At 38.9% G+C, this 13,713-nt stretch overlaps 1 pseudogene; it reads left to right on the top strand.

Moving 5' to 3' along the window:
• Nucleotides 1-5,402: 5,402 nt before the first annotated feature.
• Nucleotides 5,403-5,990, top strand: LOC101632825 (annotated as a pseudogene).
• Nucleotides 5,991-13,713: the final 7,723 nt, after the last annotated feature.

Genomic DNA, 13,713 nt, shown 5'->3' with positions numbered 1-13,713 from the left:
AGCAAAACTAAGGCAATGTTATGTTTTACAAATAAATTATTCACTGAAAAACTGAGTCAGTCATTGGCTTGAAAGGAAAACCCATGCTTTAATTGGAAACAACAGGAATTTCTCTGTAATAGTGCTTTGAGGAACATGCCAAATTCCCACAAGGCAACAGAAATGTTTGCTTTACAGTTTTCCAAAAATGAAGTCAACAATTCTAGGACAGGTTCTGTACTTTCACTTAATACTGAGATGCCAAAAAAGGAAGGAGATCAGCAGTTAGTTCCTCGCAAATGGACTAAGAACGTATTGTAATATTAACATGTAATTTTGCTTAGTATAAACTCTCCAAAGAAAATAAAGAGAGTCACTAAAACAAAAGGATTAATTCAAGTGGAATCAGCAAGAATTTGAGCAGATACTGAAACTATCAGCCAATCCCAGCAGGAAGTATAAACAATGCTTACCATTTCAGAGAAATACATCTTATCTCAGTGATTATTCCTCTAGATGTGAATCCAGGCAACTGTCAAATAATCTACTTTGTAGGTGGTAACCCGGAGGGAATTCCCCTTAGAAACTTAGCCAAGAGACCAGTAATTGCTGGCCCTGACAATTCATTTAAATGTTTTAAACCATCGCAAGAATAAATGGAAAAAAAAAAAAAAACAGAAAAAGATGTCTATGCACCTGAAAGAAACTAAATAAAACCTGGAGAACTTAATGATTCATTATATATCCCTTCAATTTTGATAGACCTCTATCAGTTAACAGTGGAGCAGGTGTCTGGGTGAGTATCATGGGGAAAAATATACACCTACATCACCAACCCACTACACACCCTAAGGATGGGAAAACTGTATTATTCATCCCTAAGGATTCACCTAGTAGATCTTCAATTCAATTAAATTGAATTGATCTTCAGTTCAATTAAATTACCTTCAAAGAAGTTGTATTGACCAACAATAAGACTTCATCTAGAAAAGGAAAGAAATTAAAGCATTTAAGAAAATTCTGTTGATACTCCTTTGATCCTTTCCTCTATTTAAACACCAAGCATGTTGAGGAAAAGGAACCTGTCTTCTTTGTCCTACCCGGGAGGTAGTAAGAGTTCAATTAACTACTTTCGAAGTGAATGAATGAGTGCATACATGATTCTTTTATTAGAAGTTACACTATATTCCTCCAGTGAATCTGATTAAAGAAGATGTGACTCAGGACACTGAATAATGAAACCGAATACAAAGGATGAGATAACAATAAAAAATAAACTAAGCAAGCATGTCTTATCTCTGTCCAGTGCAAATTTAAAATCTAAAACAGATATTCTAGGATGCACAAAAATGTAAAATACCAATAAAAATCAATAATCAGCAAGGTATGTACATCAACATGAGCTCCAAACCCCACAAATTTTTGTATTAGGAAAAGGCAGCAACTAGATCAGAAAAAGCAATTTAACTTCTGATTGCAAAGGAAATGACCATGATAAGCAATGACAAAAGGGGCTTATAATCAGTGATATTTACCTCTAGTTGCCACTCAAGCCCCTGACAGCTTGCATTTTCATCACCGACTCCTGATTTTCCACCAGCTTAGGGATGGTAATTATCCTTTTCTAGAGTTGTTAACAGAATCATAATCTCAAGAATCCACAAAATACCTAGGTACAAACACAAGGTTTGAAGTCACATGTTCCAAAGTCCATCCCTAACTTTCTTTCATCTCTCCACTGCTAGACAGGGGATCGTTCCTCCCTAACACACTCCCACATCATGTAATGTGACTTCATCAGCCCTTTTTCATCATCTTCAGGTTATGGCAGATTTTACCTGTCTCCGGTGATTACCATAAGCTGAGTCGCCGCCCTTTACAGAGTAGCAACAATCACGAGCTCCACAGAATCACACATCTACTACCTGCTCTCCTACCACAAACAACCTATCCATACACATGCACACACACACTCTATCTGGCAACTAACCAACCATCTGACTGTACTATATCTCCTTCACACCCTCCAGTGCTTGACTTTTTCTAACCCAGCTGCCCTCCTTGTTAACTTCCTCAATTCCTAGGTAAGCCTTCTAAGAAGCCCATTGTGCCCATAATCATGTGAACTTCAGAATTTCAAAAAGAATATATTCAAAGATTAGAACTTCAGCTACTGAAATAGGATATGGTTAAAAGAGCATAAAAGTTTCACACTAGAAGTGGTAAGTCAGATGTAAAAATCATCCTTGTAGGTGTATAAATGAAATGATAAGTTCTAAGATGAGGCACAAAGCAGGAATACAGTGCATTTGAGGAAAGTAGACACTGAAGCCAACCACCTACGAATAACCTACTGACCACCTACTAATAGATGACCCTGAGCGGAGAAGATGGGCACAAAGCCAGGAGCTCATGCAGGATTGGAAGTCAAATCACAAACACCTCTGTTTTCACTCACACACCCTGCTAAAGCCTCACAGAAAGTGTCAGTGAGAAAAGGTAAAGTCCTTCAGGGGCGATAGTGAGGAAGTCCGACTATTTGTGTGGTGGGGAGCGGGGGCTCCTCTAACACTGTCCACAAGAAGCCCTGAACAAAAGTCAGAAACATAAGTCTACTCTGTGTGTAGTCTGGAAAACCACACACCAAGAATTTTCTTCTTAAAAGCCATCAACAGAAGCAAGTGCAGTTCCTTTCTGGATCACCACCCCTGAACCCATTTTGGTACTCAGGAGACAGGTTAACTTCCTCAAATAGATCAGTTCTTCCAGTGTGGCTGGAACCATGGCTGACCTCAGCTGCCCATGGTTGACCACTCTAGATCTGCAAAAACACAGCAGCTAGTGGCAAATGGACCCAAACTATAATGGAATTTCTCAGTTCCTGGATTTTTAGAATTTCATTTATACACCTACAAGGATGATTTTTACAGTGGCCAAGTGTCATTTTCCCTCAAATTGTTGCCTCTTGGGGACTCCACAGTCCTCTTACATCCACATCCAGACTCATTTATAGTTAGCATTATAAGAATCAAGTTACAATATCAACATGTCTTTTATTTTAAATGTGTTCAGTTATGAGATGAACTTTTGCTAAAAAGAAAGAATCCAAGGAAAACAGGCAGCATGCCTCCTATTTTCTTTATATTTTTCCTGAAGATCAGAATTAAGAAATTACAAATTTTGTTATATGTTATGACTTTGAAATCTTAAACTAGCAGCTTTATACTTTTCTGTTTTTTTTTTTCTTTTCCTTTTGAAGAGTAGATGTGTTCTCTGTTTAATATTACCAACAGATTGATGATAGTGATTTGGGATTCAGTAGCATCTGTCCCTGCAAAGGTCCTGACAGGGAAGCATATGAGGGGTTTTCTGGGACCTTTGGGAATCAGGAACAAAGATGGACCGTTGGATACAGCCCCACTGTCTATTGTGGAGGGCTTCAGCTTAATGAAGTGGAATGAGAGGAGGAAAAGGAGCTAAGCCAGTGGTCTGCTTTGTAAACATATTAAAGGTAGGGAGCCTCGAGACTCCTAGGGTTGACAGTATTGTCTATGAATTATAAAATGAAATGCATATTTTCACGCACTAAATTTAGTTGTTTAGTTTACAAACATTCCTGTATATCACAGGATTTTCAAGAAACAACATTCTAGTGTTTTGTCTGACTACAAAAATAAAAACTCACTGTTAATAGTTTTTAAAATTCAGAAAAAGTATGAAGGGAAAAATTGTGATCTCAGGTGCCTAGAATGTGATTGATTAATCCTTGGTTCATTCATTGCTCTCACATGTCCTCCTTTTATAAAAATTACTCATGAATACAGCACCAGAACTAAAAGTTAGGACCTTGACCACTGTCAACAGGGTTCTCTTCCCAGCTCATCTCCCTGCCTCCTCCCAGCTGAGATGACTACCATGCTGGATTAGTGTTTATGATTGCCTTGCTTTTCTGTGTATATTTCTTTTTCATTTATAGCTATAGATACACACACACATATTCTTAAATATATGTGTTACAGGTGTGCATATTTACACACATTGTGATGGTTAATTTTATAGACCACGGGCTGGCCAGATATTTGGTCAAATGTTGCTCTGGCGATTTGTGTGTGAGGGTGTTTTTGGATGAGATTAACATTTACAGTAGTGGAATATGAGTAAAGATTGCCCTTTCTCAGGTGAGTGAACCTCATCTAATCAGTTGAAGAGAAAAGAAAAAAAAAGTTCAGTATCCCCAAGCAAGAGGGAATTCTCCAGCAGGCTTCCTTCACACTTGAACTGAGCTTCACTTCTGGGTTTCCAACCCATAGCTCACACTGCAGATTTTAGACCTACCAGCCGTCATAGCCAAGTAAACCAATACTTTATTGTGTGTGTGTGTGTGTGTAGTTTATTCTAAATATCTACATAAATATATTTGTGTAGATTTATACATCCTGTTGGTTCTATGTTTCTGGATAAACCTAATACATAGGCATATAATGCCAATATTTTTTAGTATTGTTAAATGTAAATGTGAATTTATGCTAAACACAATTTAACAGTTATTTAACTGAATTTTGCATTTAGCAATTATTACTGAGATGAGCTATGTTGTTGTACAGAGCTTCAGTAATTCACTTTGATGTCTCCTGATGGTCCACTCTGTGGATATTCTACACTTGATTCATTCTTTCTCCCACTGATGGGCACTGTATTGATTGCAGCTGTTTGCTATAAAAACAATTTTTAACAATTAAGACTGTTAAAATCTCTTTACTCCTTACACTTAGATGGTCACTTACTACTAACATTTCCCTATAAGTACAAGACATTGCCATATAAATGTTTACACAGTGTTAGGATCTAATGTTTATTAATTTTGTAATGTCAAATTACTTTGCTAAAAGTAATTCAATTTATTTATATCACTGCAATCAGAGACAGAACAATTCACACAAGTCCTAAGAACAAAAGGATTAACTTTATTTTAAATCAACAACAAATTTATAAGCAAAAAAATGTTATTGTGTTTCTTTTTAATTTGCATTTCTTGCATTTCTTCTTTCCCAGGGCACTTTAAGATTAATTTCCCCCAAATAGGAACCATTAAAAAAGCCATCAATTTTTTATAGTAGTACTAGTTTTAGTGTTTGTACACCTTCTAATTATTCTGTTAGTTTGTTTGAATAAATTCATGGCCATTATTTTAATGTTATGAAGTTCAGTATTTTAATGTTATAGAAATGGGCTATCAGAGTAATGGCCTAATTATGGGCCCATACCTTATGTCACCTTTTAGTTTTCTGGTTTTGTTTAAGGCTGTGAAAAGGGGCCATGCCCCACTGCTGCATATTGAGACCACAGACTCCTTGGTGTTCTCTGCTCCTCCCAGTTCTACACACAGCTGCCTCTTCTGAAGGCCAGTGTGGCCCTCAGACATCATGGTAAGGTTCAAAATGAATGGATTTGGCTGCATTGGGCACCTGGTCTCCAGGGCTGCTTTTAACGCTTGAAAAGTAAGTACTGTTGCCATCAATAACCCCTCCTTCACTGACCTCATCTATTTGTTCCAACATGATCTACTTATGATTTCACCTATAGCAAGTTTCCTGGCACAGTCAAGGCTGAGAACAGGAAGTTCTTCATCTCTGGAAAGTCCATCTCCATTTTCCAGGAGCAAAATCCTGTCAACACAAGTGGGCTGATGCTAGTGCCGAGAATGTTGTGGAATCCATTGGTATCTTCTCTACTTTGGAAAACTCAAGGGTTCACTTTAAGGAAGAGGCCAAAAGTACTATCTGCCCTTCTGCTGATGCCCCTACATTTCTGTGATAGGCATAAACCATTATAAGTATGATATCTCCCTGAAGATTGTCAGCAATGCTTCCTGCACCACCAACTGCTTGTCGGCCAAGCTTGCAGACACCCCGTCCCCGCCCCCACCCCCCACCCCCGCCAAAATCATCCATGACAAGTCTGGCATCCTAAAGGGACTCATGACCATACTCCAGGCCATCATCACCACCTAGAAGACAGCCCCTCTGAGGAGCTCGGCATGATGGCTGAGGGGCTGCTGAGGACATAAGCCTGCTTTCACTGGTACCACCAAGACTGTGGCAAGATCACCCCTGAGCTGAACTGGAAGCTGATTAGCATGGCCACGCACATCCATGCCAGCAACATGTCAATTGTGGATATGACCTGATGCCTGAAAAGCTCTCAAATATGATGGCATTAAGAAAGTGGTGATGCAGGTGCCACAAGGCCACCTCCAGAGCATCCTAAGGTACATTGATAATCAAGTTGTCTGCCATTTTAAGTGACACTTTCTCTTCTACCTTCAGTGCTGGGTTTGACATTCCCTAAATGACTGCTTTGTGAAGCTCATTTCCTGTTATAACAATGACTTTGGCTATCACAACAGGACCTCTTGGTCCACATGACCTCTGAGGAATAAGGGCCCTGGGACTACCAGCCCCACTAAGAGCACAAGAGGAGGAGAGAGGCCCTTGTGTGCTGGGGAGTCATTTCCCCACTTATCCACACTGAGTGTTTCCTGACCTGACACAGTTCTAGAGAAGGGGGGTGGGGGCTTAGGGAGTACTTCTTTGTCACATAGTATCCATAAAGTATGCTGTGCCCAGCCAAATAATAAAGATTATGAAAAGGCTTCATTGTGGAAACATTTTGTTTTTAAGCATATGCCAATCAAAACTATTCAGGAACTAAACATTTTATTTCTCCATTAGTGCTATCATTTTAGGAACTCATACTATTATTATTAATGTTATCATTTCGGAAATTTTTCAGTGTAAATATAAACAAAAATTACCCAGACTCACCACAAGAGGTAGCCATATGAACCTTTTTTATACTTCCCTCTATTCTTTTAAAAGTACTTTTCATAGTCAAAATGATCAGACTTAGTCCTGAACAGTATATAACAACCAGAGCTAGCTGGATAATTGGTCACAAATAAATCAATAGTTTTGTTATGCAACTGATTTAAACTCTTCTTTCATGACTTTGAGTTTGTGACATCTGAGGAAAACTCAGCCTCCCACTCCAACCCCCATCCAGATTATAAACAATGCAACTAATTTTTTCTAGTATTTCTACAACTTATTTTTAATATAACCTTCACTGTTCTTATAGAACAATGGAGTCATTAGCAACCAACCCCATGGTGGGCCAATTAGAATAACATTTAATTTTTCAGCAAATCCAGCAATAAGTTATTTAGGTGAACAAATATTCCACAAAAGTAAAAGTCATTTCTATTTTTTAATAATTTTCCATGAAAACATTCTCAAACATTGTATATACCCTTAGAAAATATAAACTGGAGCCCTCCCTGGTGGTGCAACAGGTTAAAGTGCAGCACTGTGAAGCAATCTGCAGCCAGGGAGGTGACCCACATGGCACAGCAGACCTCTCCTGTCCCACCCGCTGCTCCCCTCAGCAGTGTATTTCAGTTAATCTGCCTGTTCTACCCCCCACTCTGTCTCTGATGAGTCCTCTCACCACCAACCTCACCCCAACTCTGGCCTGTACCCCAGTTCTTGTATGCAGAAATAAAAATAAATCTTTTTTTTAAATATGAAATAGTGTTTTATGGTATTAGCATCTGTATCTAATTCTATCACTATTCTGCTCCCTTTTGCATATATATGTACATTTATACACATATATGTATATCACCACATATATGCATAAATTCATTGAATCTAGATATACATTAATTCCTTCCCTAAGCTAATAGAGGGATTAAAAAAGCTTGGAGATACTAAAAACCACCTCCCACAGCAGTCAAACACGCTATCTTTCTACTAGTAAAAATTATTCTACTTCCTTCTAGCAGTTTTTACGAATTTTTATTTTATTTTTCTCCTGCTGCCCCACAACTAACTTTTTTCCTTGTTAGCTGATCTCCTTCACTTCCATCCTGGGTGTATTCTTTGTGGAACTGAACATTTGCTAGAATGTAAAACCAGTGCTTTCGTTTCTTACACAAACTATAAGGTTTTCTTTTGTTTTGTTTGTAACACAGAAGCATGCATACTCTCAACCAGCCATCTCCTCCAACCTTTCGAAAAACATGTAGACTTAGCTATCACTGCAGAGAACTAGAAATTACTGGCTGGGTGAGTTGGGTTACTACATTACAAAACTGTGAACTGAACGGGTGTACTGTGATTTGTCCTATTTATGTTTGGATCACTTGCCCGACTCTTGGCTCACAGTAAAACTTTAATAAATATTACATGGGTAAAATTATACATAAACACTTAACATGCCAAAAGAGAAATCATCTTCTCCCTTTCCAAATATCCTGCTGGCCCATAAAATGGGCAATTTTATCAAGACTCCCACCTTCCCTGGGGAATAGTGAGGAGAAGTTATTGTTTGTTCCCCACATCTCACTGGTTCTTCACTGTCTGATGCTGTGGTGGGAGACAGAAGTTATTCATTATTTTCTTAGACCTGGTGAACCTCATGAAGGTTGATCCACATAAAGCCTTATCTCTTTTGACTCCTGGACAGTGCTCTTCTGCCACTGTTTTTATGTAACTTAACAGCCCTGAATATGCTAGCCAGAATGCACACCTGTGTAGATCCACAGCCTGCCATCAGCCCATCCCCTGTCTGGGATCCAACAAGTTTATCCATTCAACTTAGGCAAGTGATAGCAGAAAGCTGTGGTGCCACATGTCCAAGCCCAGTAATAAAGTCATAGGTTGACCCCCATCTTCTCCTGTGTATGTGCTAAATTTCAGTTCCTAGAAGAGAGAATGGTGTGATTAACTGGATCTTCAACACCATTCATAGAAATAACTCACGACTATAAATGTCAAAGAACATATTGAACAGAGTGCTTGTATTGGGACTGTGGAGGGGAAAAAGGTTGACAAAAACTGTTACAAAAGTCCTGTGTAGGCCCTCCTTGGTGGCGCAGCAGGTTAAAGCACAGCACTGAGAAGCTAAAGCCACTTCCGCATGAGTTCCATCCCCGCCTGCCCCGGAGGTGACCACATGGCGTGGCAGACCTCTCCTGACCCGCCCGCTGCTCCCCTCAGCAGTGTACTTCGTAGATCTGCCTGTTCTGCTCCCCACTCTGTCTCTGGTGAAGCCTCTCACTGCCCCTGAGCCTCTGGCCTGTACCCCAGTTCTGTATGCACAAATAAATAAATCTTAAAAAAAAAAGTCCTATGTAAATATCGTCAGTATGTGCTTTTTTAAGTCATGGAAATAGCACTATAGCATTTTCTTATTATATAATAATATATTCCCATTATAAGAAAGACATTAAAAAAGGGGAAAGATTGCTAAAAACCCCACCACCCAAAGAGACTACTATTATGTATGTAGGGTTACAGGTATACATATGTGCATGTGTACATGTGTACAGTTTTCCTATAGCTTTATTTTCACTAAAATGGAATTATAAAATTATTGCTATTTTGTAGCTAGCATTTTTCAATTAATATTTTACTTAGGTTTTCCCTGCAACCAAAATAAATTACAGTATAATTTTAATGCCTGATAATATTCTATAGCATGATTATATCATGATATATTTAAATCTTTAATATAGAGCCTCATTTTACAGCAATGTTTGTAACAATAAACACTATACAGTCACCATTGCTGTGCTGAACATCCTGGGCTTTTTTAATCATTGTTTGTCAAATTTCTAGGAGAGGAAGAACAGAAACTGCTTCATCAGTTTCTTTGAAGCAATCATCCATGTTGCCAAGCTCTATGTATCTTTTTGCATCAATAGATTCCCATCATCATAGTCATGCCTTCATAGTATTTTATAAAAATATCTTAATATATTTAATTAACACAATTATTTGAGTTATGGCCAAGATTTTTCTGTGTTATTATAAGAAGCACTGTAAAAAAACATCCTGGACTTGACTGATTATTTTCACAGAAAGAATTTCTGTGTGGACCAAGAGTAAACAATTAAAAAACAGCCACACAGCTTTTAATTTTCTTTGAAATGCTATTTCAAATTCCCCTGTTAAAGGTAATTTAACTACTTGCAAGTCACACCATTCCTGGTCTCACAGCTTGTCGTGACTGTCTGTGTCTTATAGGATCAGGTTCTGGGTCTCTCTGAATTACCCAACCCCTTTATGTCTTCTTTCCTGCAGCTCAAAAAGAAACACAAAGATTTCTTCCATGGCCAATGCCCAAGATCTGTGAGGTTTCTGGAGTTGGCAACAGATGTAAGTTGGAAGCCTATAGCTCCTCTCTAGAAATGGGATGTTTTTGTAGTAGTTTCTGATATGCTCTTTCCTTGGTTTCTTCCACTTTCACTTGTAGCTTTGGACTTACTAGGGTGAGAATCTGATGCTCTACACCACCTATGGACACAGGAATGAGGATATTACTTCTAACAAAGGTTCCGAATATTTTTTTCTTCTTTGAAGCTTTTTTTGGGAGGGAAGGGAGGAGGATGGAGGGAGGTACTAAGCATGTTTGTTTAACAGTGAAGCCATCTGAGATCAAAATATCCAGCATATGAGACTCTGTGTGTTTATAAGATGATAATATGTTTCCCTATTATTGAGAAATAAGTGGAAAATCACTGCAAGTCATCATTCTGTTGTAGAAATCAATGCTGACATTTATTTTCAGTTTCTAAATACCTTTCCTTTCCATTTCCTCCATCTCTCACCTGGAGCCAAACTGAAGGAAGAGGGCTGAGCTGCTAAGCCTGGACCAGAGGTTTGAATGAGTAAGGGTGTGGTAGAGAATTCAGTTCAGAGGCACCTTCTGAGGGATAATAAGTCAGGTTCTCAGTAACAGTTCTGCTTCCAGGTCATCAGTCTAGTAGTCAAAACGGTTACGTCAACATTCATCAGCCTCATCTTCTATGCTCTCAAAATCTCTCTTCGGGTTATCTTATTGATGAGTAGAGATAGGAATCAAATGAGATAGTTGGGAGGGTTCCCATAATATATTTCAAATTGTGGCAAAATATGCATAAAAATATTTCTTGTGTTAACAGTTTTCGGATATACAGGCGAGCAGTGTCACTTGCGTTCACATTCTTGTGCTATCTTCGTCACCGTCCATCCACAGTGCTCTATCCACCTCAAAACGGAAGCTCAGTAACTCCCTTTCTCATTCCCTGGAACTCATGGGCTTTGGTCTGAGCAGCTGGAGAGATGGCGGTGCCCTTCCTTTCTCCTATGCATACCACTGCAGCTCATCTTTTGAGATCAGACCTTATGGCTTTTCCATGCAGTCCTTTGGTGCTTACTCCAGTCTCATATTACAAATATTGTTAGTTTGGGTCACCATGTTGGTTTACCTGTGGCAGCCACATAGAGGCAACCCACACAGATTGATTTCGTTTTGGAACTTCCCTGATGCCTTTTCCAGGGTGCTAGTGTTTCAACTTCCCAGTGTCCAGTAGGGTTCATCTAAAGTAAGCACTTCATCCCTAACTTTACTCCAAAAACATGATGCACAAGGATGTGATAAAATCAAAGACAACAGTCATGTAAAATATTAGAGTTTACTGTATTAGCATTTGCTGGGAGCTTCCAGGTACACTACTGTTTTCATACACATTTCATCACCCCAACAATCTTATAATTATTAGGATCATCCCATTTTTCAGAAATGAGGAAACTGAAGCTGGGAGATTAAGAAACTTGGCAACAGGTCTGAAAATTTTTGTCTCCAATTCACCCAAGAAGGAAGAACTTACAGTTATGAAATACCTACTTGAGTAATATAATGACTTTCTTGAAAAATAATTCCCAGTGGACTAGCCTATTGAGCTTTGGGCGGGGGAGATTTACACCTAAATGTTTTGTCTCAATTTACTTAATTAGCTGAATTACTGAAATCTTGAAAACTTGCATACATATTTCCATCTCTTCTCATATTGTTTTCACTCTCTTATAACTCAATATGGATCTTTACCTTTATTCCTAATCATTAATTTACCTGCCCATTGACCAATCATAGAAAACTAATGTTCTTTTTCCTCCCTAAATGGTCCTAGCACATGTTAGGTCATCTCTAATTTACCGGCATTGTTCTCATTTCCTGCACAGCAATAAATAAATGTACCATGCTGTAAAGCGGTAAAGTCTTGTTCTGTCCTCTCTCCCTTGCAAATGGCTTCTAGTAGCCTTTTCTTTGGAACCACCCTTTTCATACCTGAAACTCAGCATAAACACTTGCTTTAGGGGCAAGTTAAATTTTTGTTTTTATTACTCATCCTCCCTTAATTGTACTTTTGACCTTGACCAACTTAGTGTGAGTTTTTTTAGGGCTTACTACTTAGAAGCCAGAGCTGGAGTCAGCTGTGGGGCTCTGTCTGCAGCAGTACTCAGCCAGGAGGCTTCCCCTTCCCTCACGGACACAGATGGTGTGCTCAGTGGGGGAGGAGCCCAGCAGATGTGAGCTACTATCTGCAAACTGTGGGGGAGGCACCCAGGCTCCAGGAAAACAGAAAATGGCCCATTTTCAAATCCTGGTCTCCTTGAATCTAGGAATGGGCAAGCATATTCTCAGTAAGGTTCATACTTCAAATGCAGTGTGACATGCAAAATTCTAGAGAGATGTGGGATTCCTCCTTGCTTCATGCTCCATTTACCCATCCTTAACTTTGTGAGTCTCTATCTGGGAAACGTGGTAAAATCAAGTGGAAATTTTCTGTCCTCAAAGTTCTATGACATGTATGACTCTTGTCACCAAAGAGCATCTTGGTATGCATCTGTCTGCAAATCCTAGTCTAAAGAAACCACCAACTTGGCCCTTTTACATCATAAACTGTATAGATAACTGATCTGCATAAATAGTTTTCTAATCCTCTGCCTCCCCTCTCTCCCCTCCACTCCACCCCTCACACACACACACACACACACACACACACACACAATACTGAAACCACAACAGGAATTAAATTTGTGATTTTGCTTTTTTTCAATGCCAAACACTTAGTCCTGGCTATGAGTTTCCCATTCTTCTCATGTTCCTGGTTCTTTGCTGATTAAGTCTTCCTTCCCATATAATATACGCTTTGGAGACAGGAAAAGTAGTAGCTTCCTGTTCCGCCTGAACTGTTTATTATGTTTAATTAACTCCTTTATGGTGGTTTCTATTTTTATTGGCCAGGATAACATCTATATTTGAAAACTGAGTTTTCAGTGATGGTTGAATTCTACACTATTTACGAAATAAGTCTGCTTTTTGTGATTTACCTCACAAAAAAGGACAGGCTCTACCTCCTCTTAAAAATGTGAAACCATGTAAACTCATAAATTGACATTAAAGATAGCTCACAGGTGGTGGTGGATTGTGATATTTGAGCACAAAAGATTTAAATTCACACTATTAAGGTGAAAAAAAAAAAACAGGTCTGTCACTGGCAGTGTCCTGATGTACATATGACAAGCAGAAAGCTAAAACAGTGATAGGCAGGTTATGTTTCAAAGCATAGTAAAAAGTTAGGATCTAATACACAAAGAATTATCATGCTCTTAATGACTTTCTTCATCTGTTATGAAGTAGGATTTTAAGAAGTAGTTAGCCAGTATTTCCAAAGTTTCTGGTTCTGCTGTTATGTCTTCCCTGAAATTAAGTCTAACCTAGTCATGCCTGCATCTACCTCTGAGCTGGGGTTACAGAGGGGATCTTCATGTGGATTGGTCAGATGTGGACCACATGTCCACCCGAGAAGCCAACCCTAAGTCACCTGGACTGAGGTTACCAAATGTA

The sequence above is a fragment of the Condylura cristata genome, unplaced genomic scaffold (genome assembly GCF_000260355.1).
Source record: "Condylura cristata isolate star-nosed mole 26May11 unplaced genomic scaffold, ConCri1.0 scaffold00030, whole genome shotgun sequence".
NCBI lineage: Eukaryota > Metazoa > Chordata > Mammalia > Eulipotyphla > Talpidae > Condylura > Condylura cristata.
Note: the sequence above shows the minus strand (reverse complement) of the source record. Positions and strands in the feature narration are given on the sequence as shown.